General features: G+C 46.8%; 1 long non-coding RNA gene across 1 annotated transcript in view; it reads right to left on the reverse strand.

Moving 5' to 3' along the window:
- The window catches only part of LOC122457117, a 58828-nt gene extending 45489 nt beyond the window's left edge, over window positions 1-13339 (reverse strand). The window contains exon 1 of the long non-coding RNA XR_006276460.1: window positions 13198-13339. This is a non-coding gene — a long non-coding RNA (uncharacterized LOC122457117). The remainder of the gene's footprint in view (window positions 1-13197) is intronic.
- Window positions 13340-16512: the final 3173 nt, after the last annotated feature.

A 16512-nucleotide genomic window follows, 5' to 3' on the forward strand; every position in this document is an offset into this window, starting at 1 on the left:
GATTTCAGGACCCATTCATTCCTCAGCCTCTCTGCTGAAGCTGCCAACGAAGGAGCCAGTTAGAGCTAAGGCCAATGGCTCTTTTATTCCTTTTTCCTGATGTAGCCACCCGTCCTCTAGGCACTCAAATGAAGCCCCTCCACTTGTCCCACACAGCGAACCCGGCAGCTTCCACAGAGATGACTCTGCCCACTCCCACCTCCTCCCTTTGCTCCTTGGTACAGTTTATAGCTAAGTGTTGGGATCTGGGATGAGAGGTGGCAAAAATAACTGGCTTAATTTGTGGTGCTGCTTTTATTTTGTGTGTCTTAAGCAGCCATAAACACAAAGAGTAAGATATTAAGAGTTGGGGTATTTTTTTTATCATTTGTAAAACCTAGAAATGTTCTGTGTTTGTGAAGTTCTTGTTAAAACCCCTTGCTTCTTTGAGTAAAACCTGATGAGCTGCTTGGGTTCCATTCTCCTGGAATGTAGCCCAGCTTTCTAGGCCTAAATCTGGTGTGTGTGAGAGAGAAAGAGTTCCTTCATTGCCATGGGAACTTAGGTATTGCTGTGAATGTGGAAAAAACCTCACTATTTCAGCTATCTGGGCATCCAAATCTCATTTTGAGCTCAGCTTGTTGCAAGCAACGTGCTGGGAAATGCCTGCTTTTAAAGCCAGACACACATAGGGGGCATTTTCCAAAGTAAGGCTTTTCCATTTGCAAACACAATTTGTATTCACAAAGCTTGGGCCTACAAATTCAGTTCCAGTGCAAATCTGCTTCCACTTATATGACTGCAGGTGCAAATCAGGTAATTGGAGTTACAGGCCCCTGCAATTAGAACGGGTCGTAAAAAACGTCGACGAAGCCTTTCTGCAGTCAAAAAAATGCCGTTTCATCCAAACGGAAATGGTTCGTCAAAACATGTCTGCTTTGACTGAACAGAGACAGCCACTTCAGAATAGCCAGTTCACCAATGCTTAGAGCATTCACCTGCACGGTAGAAGCCCTGATTCAGAGCAGAGAGCTGAACCCAAATACCCCACATCCCAGGTGAGGGCCCTAACCACTAGGCCATTGGTTATTCGGGGGTGGTAACTCTCCACTTCCGTTTTCTCACTAACATTTTTCAAAAGCTCTAATTTTTGTTTCACACTGGAATGAAACAAATGTCAAAACCTCGAAATTTTTCACAATCTAAAATAGTTGTTTTCTGGCCAGCCCTCCCTGTAATTAGCTTGTCACTGGTAAACAAATAAAACAAATGCAAGTGCCACTTTAAAATGGAGATTGGATAGGGCTCTACAGAACTGGTGGTGGGTAGAGCCCTTAGTATATCAAAGGGAAGGTTAAGAAGTGACTTGATCAGTCTATAATTACTTCCCCGGGGGAAGGTATCTGATTCCAGAGGGCTCTTTAATCTGTCAGACAAAAGCATAACAAGATGCAATGAGTGGAAGTTGAAGTCAGTCAAGTTCAAACTGGAATGAAGACTCAAATTTTTAGCAGGGAGGGTAATTAACCAACTTGAACCTCTTTCAAGAGATGTAGTAATTTGCCATCGCTTGGACTCTTTACGTCAAGCTATGTTCACACTCATCCACAAGTTATTGGGCTAGCTGCAGGAATTGGTGGGCCTCTGTTACACAGGAAGTCAGACTAGACCATTTGCTGGTCCCTTCTGGCCTTAGAACCTAAGAAACAGATACGTGCCATGGGAAAGCCCAGTGCTCCTATCCCAGCCCTTAACAACTGTGGGGAAGAGCAACTCAGGAAGCTAAGGATAGGGAAAGCATCCCAGCCTGTGTGATGGACGAGAATGAAATTAACCAGTCTAATGCCAGATGCAGATATTCATAACTGCACACCCACATTGATTGCAATTCTATCTTTAAATGCAGTAGCTAAGCCTGCAAGTGCCCAGTTAGAGGTCTAGCTCAGTGGTGCTCAATCTTTCCAGCCTACTGTACCCCTTTCAGGAGTCTGATTTGTCTTACGTACCCCAAGTTTCACCTCATTTTAAAACAACATGCTTACAAAATCAGACATAAAAATACAAGTGTCACAGCACACCAGTACTTAAAAATTGCTGACTCTCTCATTTTTACTGTATAATTATAAAATAAATCAATTAGAATATCAATATTGTACTTACATTTCAGTGTACCCCAAGCCGAAGCCCCACCACCCAGGGCTGAAGCATGTAACTTACTTAGCAGGGCCCCTTGTGGTGTGGAGCCCCAGGCAGTTGCCCTGTTTGCCACCCCCTAATTCTGGCCATGCGCTTGCGACCCCCCTTAAACCTGTCCTGCAATCCCTGGGGGGGGGGTGGAGGGGAGGGGGTGCCCTGACTGAACTAGACAAATATTTGTATGAGTTGCTTACCCCTTGGAAGACACCTGCATACACAGGGGTACCTGTAATCCTGATTGAGAACCACTGGTCTAGCTGATCATTTGTACGTGCAAGTGCCGCACTTGTGCGCGGAGTTACAGCAATCCCACATGGTCACAGGATTTGCACAGACAAATAATATCCCTGTAGTTTTCTGAACATGCAGTTAAGAAAATGAGAGACTGGTGAAACTCACGCTAGCACAGTGTGTGTTGCAACCCCTGCTCCTGGGGGAATTCTGTGCCACCGCGCACTGCAGAAATTTGCAGAAATTAACTTGTGCTCAGAATTTCCTTTCCCCACCACTGAAATTGGCTGCTACCTGCCACTAGGGGCCACTGGACCCAGCAGAGCCTGGCTTGCACATAGACGACACTGCTTGGGGGAGGGAGTATGGGTATTTGGGCTAGGGGAGCCCCGTGGCTGGACTCTGGGGGGAAAGGGGTTCAGGTGTATTGGCAGGGGGGGCCCTGTGGCTGGGCTCTGAGGGGGAGGGGTTGTGGGTGTCTGGCCCTCTGGCTGGGCTCTTGTGGGGCCGGGCAGAGAAACAGGAACTGGGTTGTCATAGGGGTTTCTTCAACACTCTACTCCTGGGGAGTTTTTGTGTGTCTGTATTGTTACAGACATACTTGCTGACAGGTGTTTTGAAATAAATTTCCAAAATAATTAAAACTGGCATGACTATGTAGTATTATTTTGACAAATGAAATTTGCCGAATTTTAAAATATTATGCACTGAATTTTTAGGCACAGAATATCCCCAGGAGTAAACCCCTCTGCTGGCGGATTCACTAAAGCATGACAACCTTTTAATGTTATCAACTAAAGGAGTGGCTTGTTTAGCTCAAGTGACATTTGTTCTTTGGACAAAAAGAAAAGGAGGACTTGTGGCACCTCAGAGACTAACACATTTATTTGAGCATAAGTTTTCGTGAGCTACAGCTCACTTCATCGGATGCATTTCCACCAAATGCATCCGACGAAGTGAGCTGTAGCTCACGAAAGCTTATGCTCAAATAAATTTGTTAGTCTCTGAGGTGCCACAAGTCCTCCTTTTCTTTTTGCGAATACAGACTAACACAGCTGCTACTCTGAAACCTGTTCTTTGGACAGAAAGGTATGGGTCAAATCCCACTGACAACCTACCCTGAGTGTTACTGTCTGAGTGAACTGAAAAAATTAAATCAGCAGCATGAATAGGATGTTTTCAAACCCTTTTCAGTTTAACAATCTCAGGTACTATTAATTACATTGCTCAGGATTTGACTCTGAATATATGATTTTTCTTGTCAGTGTCCCTTTAAATCTCCTTCACTCCCATGAAGTTTCTCCGCACAGTGGAAGCATATTTTCCACATATTATTTCTCTTTCCAGAGACTCACCCCCTCTGATTAACCACCATAGGTTGAGCCAACCCCCACCTTTCATTTCGGGATTCACTTCTAGTAGAAGATGCATTTTTTCCCCCCAGTGTCTCCTATTTATTCAGTTTTGCAGCTGATAACATTAAATTGATTTATCAAAGTTCGCTGTTCAAGGGGGCATTAAAAAGTCAGTACCCGGTAGTAAAGGGTGCTTCTTTCTCCATGGTCAAAAATGCTTAATATAATACCCTGATTTTTTAAAATTAGCAATTCCAAAAAATAAACGCACAATAGTTACCCCACATTTTGTCATCTGTTTGAAGAGGGTATCTGGCCATATGCCCCCCATACGGGAATTACACTGACATTCTGGAAGCCAACTTCATTTTTATCATTCACATCCTACATCTTATTAATATTTGTGTTATGATAGCACCCAACCAAGGCCCTAAGAGAGACTGGGGCCCTGCTGTGCCAGGTGCTGTACATACACATAGCGAGCGAGAGTCTCTGTCCCCAGGAGTTTACAGTCTAAATGAGCAGCACAGAGGGAGAGTAGGAGGAAGGAAAGATTATTATGGCCATTTTTACAGGTGAGAAAATTGAAGCACAGAGAGAGTGACTTGTCCAAGGTCACACAGGGAGTCAGTTGGAGAGCTGAGAATTGAAGCCAGATCACCTGAGTCCCAATCCAATGCCCAACCACTAGACCATATCTGGGAAAAAATGTAATTACAGGTTTTTTTGGTTTTTTCCCCATTTTTCAAAATTTCTACAAAAACAAAAAAACAAAACAAAAACATTTACCAGCTCTATAGTTGGTCAAAAAACAGGGAATATTTCACTAAAAATTGTCTCAATTTTTCCAGCCACCCTCCACCTTTTGAAATTCAGGTTTTTTGACAAGTTCTAGTCTTTACCCTCATTGCCACCTGCCCCCACACTGCTAAATCCCCAGTCTCTGTTCCCATTGCCATCCATTCGAAGCTCTTCTTCCACATAAGTGAAGTTTTTTAAAAATTAAAAAAAAAAACCAGACAGCAAAGCTAGCTGATCAGAAAATCTATACAGCAACGAAATATCAATGAAAAATGAAAGTAAAATTTCATTCACATTTTTGCAAAAACTCCCCTTCCTGCTTTCTGACCAGTTCTAATAGCATAGAATGTACTATTCGCAAAAGCGAATTTAAATAACTTCATTCATTTAGGGATAGTGGTGTTTGGATCAAGAACAGCTGGTCCCCAAATATTCATGAGACTCCAGACCGATCCACTTTAATATTCATGACTGAGGAATAAGAGATGTAACCTGCTTTTTGTCTCTATTTCATGCCTAGTCCATATGAGAGGGTAAGAGTCTACTATAGCTGCTGGCTAATGGAGTGAATTAGTTCAAGTGGGATAGATTCATGCTTTTTCGCACTGGAAGTAAGGAGTTCAGATTCTGCTGATGACCCAGGCAGTTGATATAGGGGTGCAAGTATGCTGAAACCGACTGTTTGGAATCAGAATTAATTTTCATTTTCCAGCAGTCAGCTGGCTCTGTTCTCACTTCACAAAATCAAGAAGGACACATTAGTATTTTCTGCGAGAGCATCCCCACCCTGAACTTGCCTAGGTAGCTAAAAATACTCCAGTGCCTCTGTCCCATCACGAGCCTTGTCTTCGCTGCAAGCAAAGAGATAATGCAGTGAGGTTGGCATCCGCATCTCCAGCATCTGACTGAGCATCGCAAAAACACCCCCCCTCCACACACACACGTCAGCTGTTGCTATATATTTCCATCACTATCCGAGCTCCTGTAATAGCTCTGACTCTTTAAACTTCACAAGCTGGATTTTATTGGCTCTCAATATTGTGTCTGAAAGCCAGTTCGGAGATTGGAAACGGGCTCCGAGAGTTATGACAGCGTCAGCTGACAAACATGATGTGGGTGGTTGAGGTTTGCAAAGATGAATGGGCTCAGGCAACTTCTTAATAACATCTATGCAAATGCAGCCTCATCTCTATTAAATCACCCCCCCCTTCCCAAGGCCTGTTGCTGATATAGAACACGGCCCTGAATATGTGAGAGGGGAAGGAAGGAGACCCTGTCAGCAAAGGAAGAGGAGAAAATAGATAGAGGTGGGACCCTACCAATGAGAGGAACTAGAGAAGGAGTTAAGCCATGAAGGATCAGAGAGGGGAGAACCCTACATGCATAGCCAAGGTTAAAGCCTGATTTGCAGAGATGCTGCAGAGCCTGTTTGACTTCATGGGGCTTGCTGGTTTTAGTGCCTCTGCAAAATCAGGCTCTGGTTGGCTGCGCACTGAGATTTCTTCTTTCCCTTTGTGCAAGAAGGGACTAGCCTTGCAGCTTTTGGGATCAGGGAGAGGAAGAGATGGAAGGAAGCATTTTCCCCCTTAGTGTGTAAACGCATGCTTGGCTCTGGGAGTCAAACGTTCAGGATGCTTCATGCTATCATCATCATCGGGGCATTCATTCACTCCTTTGGCATCACAGCTGCATGTGGTGATTTTTGCACAATGCAGACCCCAAGAGTTTACAGGCAGGATCATGTGGGGAAAGGAAACCCCTTACTATGATTCGTAAGCAGTGTGGCCTGGGCTAGGAGACCTAGGTTCTGTTCCCATCTCTGACATTGATCTGCTGCGTGACCAAGCCGTTTCCCCTCCACTCTGTTCTGTGTCTTGTCTATTGAAATTGTAAGCTCTTTGGGGCAGGGGCTGTCTCTTACAATGTGTTTGCACAGCACCCAGCACAAAGGGGCTGTGGTCTCAGACAGTGACTGTAACACAAATCAATAGTATAGTCACCTCCATGGTCAGAGAAAATGACTGATGAATCTGCACAGTGATGGATCCACCTGCCCCAGTTCCTCTCCCACGACAGCATTCAAGGCTGTGCTCTGTGCAACAGACTTCCAGTTCCTGCCCTCCACATGCAGCAGGACCACATGAGTTCTGCTTCGCGTGGGCCCTCTGCACCTTTGGAGGATTTGCCCCTTAAGTTATGACGACTGGCAGACCCCAGGGGTGCTGTAGAGGATGGGCAGACAGTTATGACTGGCGCTTCCCCTCCAGAGCTGGCCATTACATTCCCACCTGCTGACATCACCCTCTCTTTTCAATCCCCTTTGGCTCTGCAAGGTCATGAAGACTAACCGAAGACCCAGACGTGCCTATCGAACGGCCTGCCTTGATATGTGGTGGAGGTTACAGCTGGCTGAGGCTGCCTTGCTCTCTGCACTCAAAGCCAAGCAGAGGGAGCAGGACCAGGAATGAACTGCAGCTGGTGGCAAGCAGGAAATCAATACATACATCAGCACACACATACACAAAGGGCAAGAGCAAAAACAAAAGGAGAACCACAGGTGGGGGAGAAGGGGGAAAGAAATGCATTTAAACATCTTTGGTGGCCCCAGTTGGGAGTTGAGGGGCGTGACTGAACGGCTGCATGTCTGACGCATACATTAAGCGCAGCGTTCAGGTGGATTGTTAGTGAAGCTCATGGCTATGAATACCTGCTAGTTCATGGCTAGGCCTGCTAGTTTTAGGCCTGTTCTACACAGGGCATTTGCCTCAAACACAGCCCTTGTTTGTTGCAGCTGCACCAAGAGACCCCCCCCCCCAGTGTTATTTGTTCACCCTGGTTTCACGCAGTGATTAGCTCCAGCTCTGCATAGGGCAGCTGTCGCCATATACTCAAGACCTTGTACTGGTGCAGCTATGCGCTGATGGCTGTAATCAGAGCAGATCCCTAGTCTGGACATGGTCTTAGGGCCCCACCTTTACTGTAGGGCTTAGCTGTTTTTTGTGTTCTGTTTTTAAATACTGGAAACAGGGTATTTGCAAATGTTTATGAGGTGTTGTAAACATTTGCAAATACCCTGTTTCCAGGGTGCTGTTTCCGGGAGTCAGCACAAAGTATGTGCACCATTTGAGTCCTTAACATAGGGTTTAAATGGTGCCTCTGCTTTGCACAACGGTGCCGAATTTCAGCCAAATCCAAGCGGCCAAATCAGCCAAGTGGCAACCCCGAGGCAGACGGCATCAGAGAGAACAGCGCAGAAGTTTATCGTGAGTCTCACCTGCTGGTTCTACATCTTTCTTCAAATGCAGCATGTTTTGGTGGAGATTACCGGTCTACGAGTCCATAGCTGGCCTGGGAAATTTGTACATAAGGACCACCACATTGGACTGGGGCTTAATTCTAGTTAAAAACATTGCAAAGCTTTTGTATCCCCCCATCGACTAGTCAATCTTTGATCAGCGCTGAGTCGTTTGCTTTCTGCTTTCTGCAATGCCATCCACAGCCTCAGAAACAACTCTGACATCATAATCAAAAGGGCTGACAAAGGAGGTGCTGTCATCATCATGAATAGGTCGGAGTATGAACAAGAGGCTGCTAGGCAACTCTCCAACACCACTTTCTACAAGCCATTACCCTCTGATCCCACTGAGAGTTACCAAAAGAAACTACAGCATTTGCTCAAGAAACTCCCTGAAAAAGCACAAGACCAAATCCGCACAGACACACCCCTAGAACCCCGACCTGGGGTATTCTATCTGCTACCCAAGATCCATAAACCTGGAAATCCTGGACGCCCCATCATCTCAGGCATTGGCACCCTGACAGCAGGATTGTCTGGCTATGTAGACTCCCTCCTCAGGCCCTTCGTTACCAGCACTCCCAGCTATCTTCGAGACACCACTGACTTCCTGAGGAAACTACAATCCATTGGTGATCTTCCTAAAAACACCATCCAGGCCACTATGGATGTAGAAGCCTCTACACGAACACTCCACACAAAGATGGACTACAAGCCGTCAGGAACAGTATCCCCGATACTGTCACGGCTAACCTGGTGGCTGAACTTTGTGACTTTGTCCTCACCCATAACTATTTCACATTTGGGGACAATGTATACCTTCAAATCAGCGGCACTGCGATGGGTACCCGCATGGCCCCACAGTATGCCAACATTTTTATGGCTGACTTAGAACAACGCTTCCTCAGCTCTCGTCACCTCGTGCCCCTACTCTACTTGCGCTACATTGATGACATCTTCATCATCTGGACCCATGGAAAAGAAGCCCTGGAGGAATTCCACCATGATTTCAACAATTTCCATCCCACCATTAACCTCAGCCTGGACCAGTCCACACAAGAGATCCACTTCCTGGACACTACGGTGCTAATACCCAATGGTCACATAAATACCACCCTATATCGGAAACCTACTGACCGCTATTCCTACCTACATGCCTCTAGCTTTCATCCAGATCATACCACATGATCCATTGTCTACAGCCAAGCTCTACGATATAACCGCATTTGCTCCAACCCCTCAGACAGAGACAAACACCTACAAGATCTCTATCATGCATTCCTACAACTACAATACCCACCTGCTGAAGTGAAGAAACAGATTGACAGAGCCAGAAGAGTACCCAGAAGTCACCTACTACAGGACAGGCCCAACAAAGAAAATAACAGAACGCCACTAGCCATCACCTTCAGCCCCCAACTAAAACCTCTCCAACGCATCATCAAGGATCTACAACCTATCCTGAAGGACGACCCATCACTCTCACAGATCTTGGGAGACAGGCCAGTCCTTGCTTACAGACAGCCCCCCAATCTGATGCAAATACTCACCAGCAACCACGCACCACACAACAGAACCACTAACCCAGGAACCTATCCTTGCAACAAAGCCCGTTGCCAACTGTGTTCACATATCTATTCAGGGGACACCATCATAGGGCCTAATTACATCAGCCACACTATCAGAGGCTCATTCACCTGCGCATCTACCAATGTGATATATGCCATCATGTGCCAGCAATGCCCCTCTGCCATGTACATTGGTCAAACTGGACAGTCTCTACGTAAAAGAATAAATGGACACAAATCAGACGTCAAGAATTATAACATTCAAAAACCAGTTGGAGAACACTTCAATCTCTCCGGTCACTCGATTACAGACCTGAGGGGGGCTATCCTTCAACAAAAAAACTTCAAAAACAGACTCCAACGAGAGACTGCTGAATTGGAATTAATTTGCAAACTGGATACAATTAATTTAGGCTTGAATAGAGACTGGGAATGGATGAGTCATTACACAAAGTAAAACTATTTCCCCATGTTATTTCTCCCCCCCCCATCCCACCCCCCACTGTCCCTCAGATATTCTTGTTAACTGCTAGAAATAGCCTACCTTGCTTGTCACCATGAAAGGTTTTCCTCCTTTCCCCCCCTGCTGCTGGCGATGGCTCATCTTAAGTGATCACTCTCCTTACAGTGTGTATGATAAACCCATTGTTTCATATTCTCTGTGTGTGTATATAAATCGCCCCACTGTATTTTCCACCAAATGCATCCAATGAAGTGAGCTGTAGCTCACGAAAGCTTATGCTCAAATAAATTTGTTAGTCTCTAAGGTGCCACAAGTACTACTTTTCTTTCTGCACTAGTGGCAATGATGGGGATAAAAGCTTGATAGGCAAATGCTGCAAGACACACGGCTAGCTGGAAGGACTCGTACGAGGGGGGATGTTTTTCATGGGACACACCAAGAGAGGGATGTTTCCAGTAAATGGCGATTTCTTGCAATGGAACCATGTACAAGGGAAACAAATGTATTTTAGTCTCTAAGGTGCCACAAGTACTCCTTTTCTTTTTGCGGATACAGACTAACACGGCTGCTACTCTGAAGCATGTACAAGGGAGATAGCCTGCTCTGGTGTCACCTGTGCCACTCAAATACTGCAAAGGGGACAGACTCTGGCTGTCAGATAGCAGAGAGTTCCCCAGCATAGGGAACTCCCCTGGTGTCAAAACTAATTCCTGTGGCAGCTGCCCTAGTCCTACCCTGGCACAGGGGGTGTGACGGGGAGAAAAGGGACGCATCGGGGAAGGGGGAAGGCATGTGTTGGAGCTCTACTCCACCTCTGCTACTCTTCCACTGGAGCGGGGTTCCTTACAGTCTCCCCAACCAATGGAGCATCCCCACGGCTTCTCTAACGCACACTAGCCCCCAGGCACAGACCAGACTCCGTCGTGCTAAGCGCTGCACATGCACACAGCAAGAGATGTTCTCGGTCTAAATAGACAAGACAGCCAAAGGGTGAAGGGAAAATAGAAGCACAGGCAGGGGAAAGGACAGAGCTGGGAATAGACCCCAGGTCTGCCGAGTGCCGTTCCGCTGTCCCAGCCACTAGACTCAACTGCAAAAATGGAACACGCCACGTTGCAATGCACCGATTTAAGCAACAACAAACCACTGGGGCAGCACCCAGGGAAATCACACAGCAGAAGGTGGACCTACTACTAGCTAATGCACTGGATTTTAGTGACTAATTTAATTGGAGACAGGGAGGGAGGGGGGGAATAAATAGCACTGCGCTAAACAAAAGCAGATGGGAGTCGGGAGTAATATAATATTCCAAACTAGATTATGGAATTGCAAGAAGAGAAAGGCTGAGATTTGGCTTTTCATTTGGTCCTGCTTGTAACAGCGCCTACAAAAACATACTTCCTGCAGTATGCTGGGTTTTTGGACAAGGCAGCCTGCCATCCTACTGTGAAAATGAATATGCTTTCGGTGTATGATTAGAGTCAAGCACTCCCGCTCCCCTTGTTTCTGAGAGCTTAGGAGGCCCTTTTAAAGGAACACCTGTTAGCTGGATCTGTTTAATGACTCCTTTCAGGAATACACAAGGTTTTCTAGTGTTTAACAGCTTTCCAAGAGGTTGGGGTTGGATTACTCTGTATGGGGCTTTTGTATCTGGTCTGACAACTGCCAGGTCTTTTGTTGGCAACATGGGAAGATTCTAGGGTTGTCTTTATTCTGATTGAATTTTCTGTGAAGGTTCATTTATGCAAACTGGAATGCTACTTTGTAACATTTTTGATCTATTTGCTCAAAGTTTAGGAACAATTAACCAAGTCTCTTAAGTAAGAGGGGCATAGAGGAGTCAATTCACCTACCACTGAATCACAGCCACCTCTTGGGTGGAACAGGGCAGCTGTTTAACGGCATACAGCAACATTACATAACAGTTTGGAACCGGAAGCTAAGAAGACAGTATCCAGCTGAGACTGCACAGAGGACTGAAGCTCAAAGAATGTATTAGAATTTGGCTGGGATGTCAGAGAACACCCCTCCTCAGACAAAAGGGCCAGGGGATCTTTAACAGCCAACATTTAGGGCTGTGATTTTATGTCTTGTCCAGTGGGAGCACCTAGATCAGGGGTTCTCAAACTGGGGGTCGGGACCCCCTCAGGGGGTCGTGAAGTTATTACATTGGAGGTTGCGAATGGTCAACCTCCACCCCAAATCCTACTTTGCGTCCAGCATTTATAATGGTGTTAAATGTATAAAAAAGTGTTTTTAATTTATAAGGGGGGGTCGCATGCAGAGGCTTGCTATATGAAAGGGATCACCAGTAACAAAGTTTGAGAGCCACTGACCTAGATCAACCCATTGCCTTTAACAATTGACTCAAGACAATTGCCAATACCATTTCCTGCAGCAAGCTAGATATTTCTTGGAGATCTCATCCATATACTGACCTACATCGATTCTGCTTAGCCTGTGTAACAGAACCAGACCACAATGCCATATGGTGGTGAGCAATATCAGGCCACATTCAGTGGAATGACACCACGGATGTACATGGCTTGATATCTCCAGCTACAGGAGGCATCAGACGCCCCAACTTCTGAAACACAGGAGGAGAGAAATAAAGCCTGTATCTTCAGAGTTCTACTGAAAACCACTAATAGGAGACCTTTTGGGAGGGACACAGTGGGAAAAATGCCTTCGTTGCTTTAAAACAAGGGAACGTCTTCACAAAGGAAGGCAGTCAGTGGATCACTTACGCTTTTAAAGGGCGTGTTTCAGCGACTCCCAAATGCACCATTGCAAATGTACAATAAAATCTAATGCACAGAGAGGGATGAGTTTTGGGGGGCCATGTTTTAGCAGGTATGAAACCCATGCCTCTGATTATGCATCCTCCTCTGAATTGCAAGTGCAGGTCCAAGCCCTTGTGCCTTTAGCTGTCCCCCTCCCCAACATGTCATGTGCAAACCAATGAGGCAGAGGTGTAAATACACTGATCAGCGCCTGCGGCTTCATTTTGTAAGCTCACGTTTTACAGACGCCTGCGCAAAGGGGAACCAGACCCTGCCTGGCTGATCATTTAGGCCACAGCTAATCAACGTGCTTGAAGGGAAGATGAAGTTAATATCTTCAGTGTCAGTAGCTTCTATTTCTGCTGCACCATTTGTTAATGTCTCATTAATTGGACACATTTCAGCATCTCCTGCCTAATAAAAAGCGTCACATTTTGTATCCGTAGGGTCACAGACTCACTCTGCATAGCAGGCTTCTCGCTGTAAGAATGCAGCAGAGTGGAGATACCAGTGCCTATGTACTTACATTGCATCGCGACCTTCTTTGTGCTCCAAGTCATTTTGATCTGCTGCACAGATCTTCTCATGCTGCTCTTACAATGCTGTTGGTCCCATGCTGGCTGGCTTATCCTCTGTTGTTCAGCTCCAAAAATTTCCACCAGGAATGGTCTCTCCTTCCATTTAAAAAACAAAACAACATTCCTTGATCAGTAACTGCAGAAAAACAAAAATCTTATGTTTGTTAACCTTAGCGCTTCAAGGATTCAGCTTTCCTTCACAGCCTTGAGCGCCCAAAGCACTCAAGAAAATGTTCCTGCTCCAGAAGATGTACCCTTGATGAGGAGTGTTAATAATACGCCACTTCAGATCAGAAATTAAAAAAACCAAACAGATTGGGGCCCAATTCTCCTCTTCCTGGCAACTTGAGGGGTCATTTTACACCCCTACAAAGTGCATGCTGACAGAAGGGAATCCTACCCCACAGTTCCTTCATTCCTGTCAATGTTTGCTTAAGGTTGTTCAGTTGTATATGACTGAATGTGAGAGTGTGCAGTTCAACATGTGTGAATCTGTGTGTATGTGTGCATGCACAAAGGTGTGCACACTGATGTATGTGTGGTGTGCAATGTATGCGTGTCAATGAGTCTCTCTTGATATGTGAAAGTCGAGACTGAGCGCACACCTGGTGAGCAACGTGTGGGCAACGAATGTCTGAGAGCGCATGCATGACTGGACAGGTCTGACTGTACATGGGTGCAATGCATGCTTTTGAATGTGTGCCCAGCTGCATGCGTGTGATTATACATGTGTGAGTGCATGCGTGTCTGTGTTGCATTCAGTATTTTTAACTGTCCAAACCACCCAGCATTCAAGGGAAAGGGTGAGAGCAGTGACAACTCCAGTCCAAAAAAGATCCTTTTAGCAGCAGCACCAACAGGCTAATATGGTCCAAAATGCCATTCCCACCATCACGGCAGAGAACGCTACAGCTAGCCAGGAACTCGTAACTTCCTTGCCCAGCGTAACATACTGTCACTTGAAAGAGCTGCAACAAGGCCACATTAGAGAGACAAGGCCTTGGCTGAGTTAGGCTCCTGATACAAATCACTGAGCTCTCTCCAAGGGAAGGGCTTGGCACCAAAACAGAGAACAAACCTCTCTTCCCAGTATCAACAAGAGACCTCTACCAGGGTTGGGGTGGAGACAGATTCAATCCTCCACCCCAACCCACAGTGGCTGATCTCTGAGCGGGTGGTTGCCTACAGATATGGATCAGCTGGCTGTGCCCCTCCCCATACCGACTTTGGCTTTAACACTCACGGACTTGCCATGGCCTGCCCATGTACACCCCACGTAACCCAACAGGGTCCAGTGCCCTCTTGACCTTGAATGGCAAGACAGGACGGCCAGGAGGGATTGTGGGAAGACACTGGAGGACCAGCGCTGTGTTGCAGTACTAGCCTGCATACACGCAACAGACGGGTTGGGTTAGTGGGACAACCAGCCTCTCAGTGGCCGCACTGGGGACTGACCCGAGGCCCAGCAGAGCTAAAAGAATGAGCTGCTGCTGCTTGAGCTGAAGAGCCCTGGCCCCAAAGCTGGGGGCTGTACCACCACCTGTCCCCTGCAGATGGAGGCTTTAGCCTACATCTCCCGCCATGCCAGCCAAGTCACGCCACTAGCCCTACTGCACATAAGGGTGGGGGTTTTGTGTGTGGACAGGGGACAACAGAGCAGGAACAATTGAGCTAAAACACAAGTTAATGCTGCAATGAAAAGACCACCCCAGTGGTGGGGATGGGAGGGGGGCAGGATTTGAGTCTGAGTGATCATCTGCTTTGGACAAGCCCCTGGGCTAGCAGGTAGGGCATGGGTGCAGGGTGCCCAGAAAGTAGGGTGGGGCGTTGTAGGGATGCGCGGGACTCATGTGCAAGCAGTAGGATTTTAACTGCAGTCTGAAAAGGGAGAGAAAAGAAGGGCTGATGATGGGATCTTTATACGGCTTGTCACAAGCCATTGTGGCTGCTGCATTGTCAACAGGCTGGGAAACGGCTGGGAATTTTCCAGGTGTCCTGAGAAACAAGGCATTGCAGCAAGTCAATTTGGGAACATCCCAGAAGTACGGCTCAGTCGCTTGGCATCAGACAGCTGGTGACTTTTGCAATACTTTGGAGCTCTCATTATCTCAGTTCTAGTATGAAGTCTTGGTGAAAAACTGGATGCCCCAGGTGGCTGGCAGGGCCCTGGCCTCTTATCAGGTTTTAATTTCCAGGCACAAGTTGATGCCTGACATGCCATTTCCCTGGAGCCGGGGAGGTAGGGCTTGGGGTGGGGATCCCAGGTGCAGGGCTGGAGGAGACTTTCAAATGGGACACCCAAGGGCCTTGAAATCTCACCTGTTGTGCAGAGACAGGGCCTTATATGTTGTTTCCCCAGTAGAATTGCACATTCCTAGACTGTCCCTCCCAAGGCGGAGCCCCTCCTGTTTCCTTACGTCCCACTGACTTCAACCAGAGTTGAAGCTGCTCCATGTCCTCTCCTCCGGGGCCCTCTGTTCTTCCCCAAGCATCTGCTGAAAGGTGCGGCTCTCTTCCTACAAACTCTCTTGGCTTAAATCCTTTCTTTGCTTGAGGTAGCTCCTGTCCTCCACTACAATGGGACCAGATTTTCCAAAGAGCAAAGCCCTCACAACTGGAGCCAGCTCTCCCAGAGGACTCAGCACCCAGCAGCTTCCACCGTGACAGTGACGTGCACCCTGGGCGTGCTGGACTCTTCGGAAAAATCTGGCCACCTATTTAGGGGCCTGACTGAGAACTGAGCCCTTACAAAAACTTGGCCCCAGCTAGGCCCTTTGGAAAATTCCAGCCGGCATTAGTACCACATGCTATAAGAGATTTTAATGTCTACAAGGTTAGGAGCCCCTGCCCAGCAGCACCCCTTTAAATACCATGCACCCCCAACCCAATCCTAGGGAGACCTCACAAGGAAATGAAAATACAGCAGCTATTTACCACTGGAGAAGAGAAAGGTGCAGCCTGCTGCAAAACAACCCTATTAGGGCTACAGCTGCTTGGCTCTGCCAAATTTAAAGGGCCAGCCTCAGATAGGCATGCTGAGAAAAAAGTTTCTATAAAAATTCAACTCTGCATGGGGAGGGGGGTCAGAAAAAAAAGGCTGCTTTTGAGATCTGTCTGTCACCATAATTATTATGATCTGCGCTGCAGTAGCACCTAGGAACCCCAGTGACCCCCAATACCTGACTCCAGCTCTGATGGGCAGACTTGTGCCTAGTGCCCAGCTGTGCCACAGATGCTGTACAAAGACAGAACAAAAAGATGGT

Source organism: Dermochelys coriacea, chromosome 21, assembly GCF_009764565.3.
Source record: "Dermochelys coriacea isolate rDerCor1 chromosome 21, rDerCor1.pri.v4, whole genome shotgun sequence".
Lineage (NCBI taxonomy): Eukaryota > Metazoa > Chordata > Testudines > Dermochelyidae > Dermochelys > Dermochelys coriacea.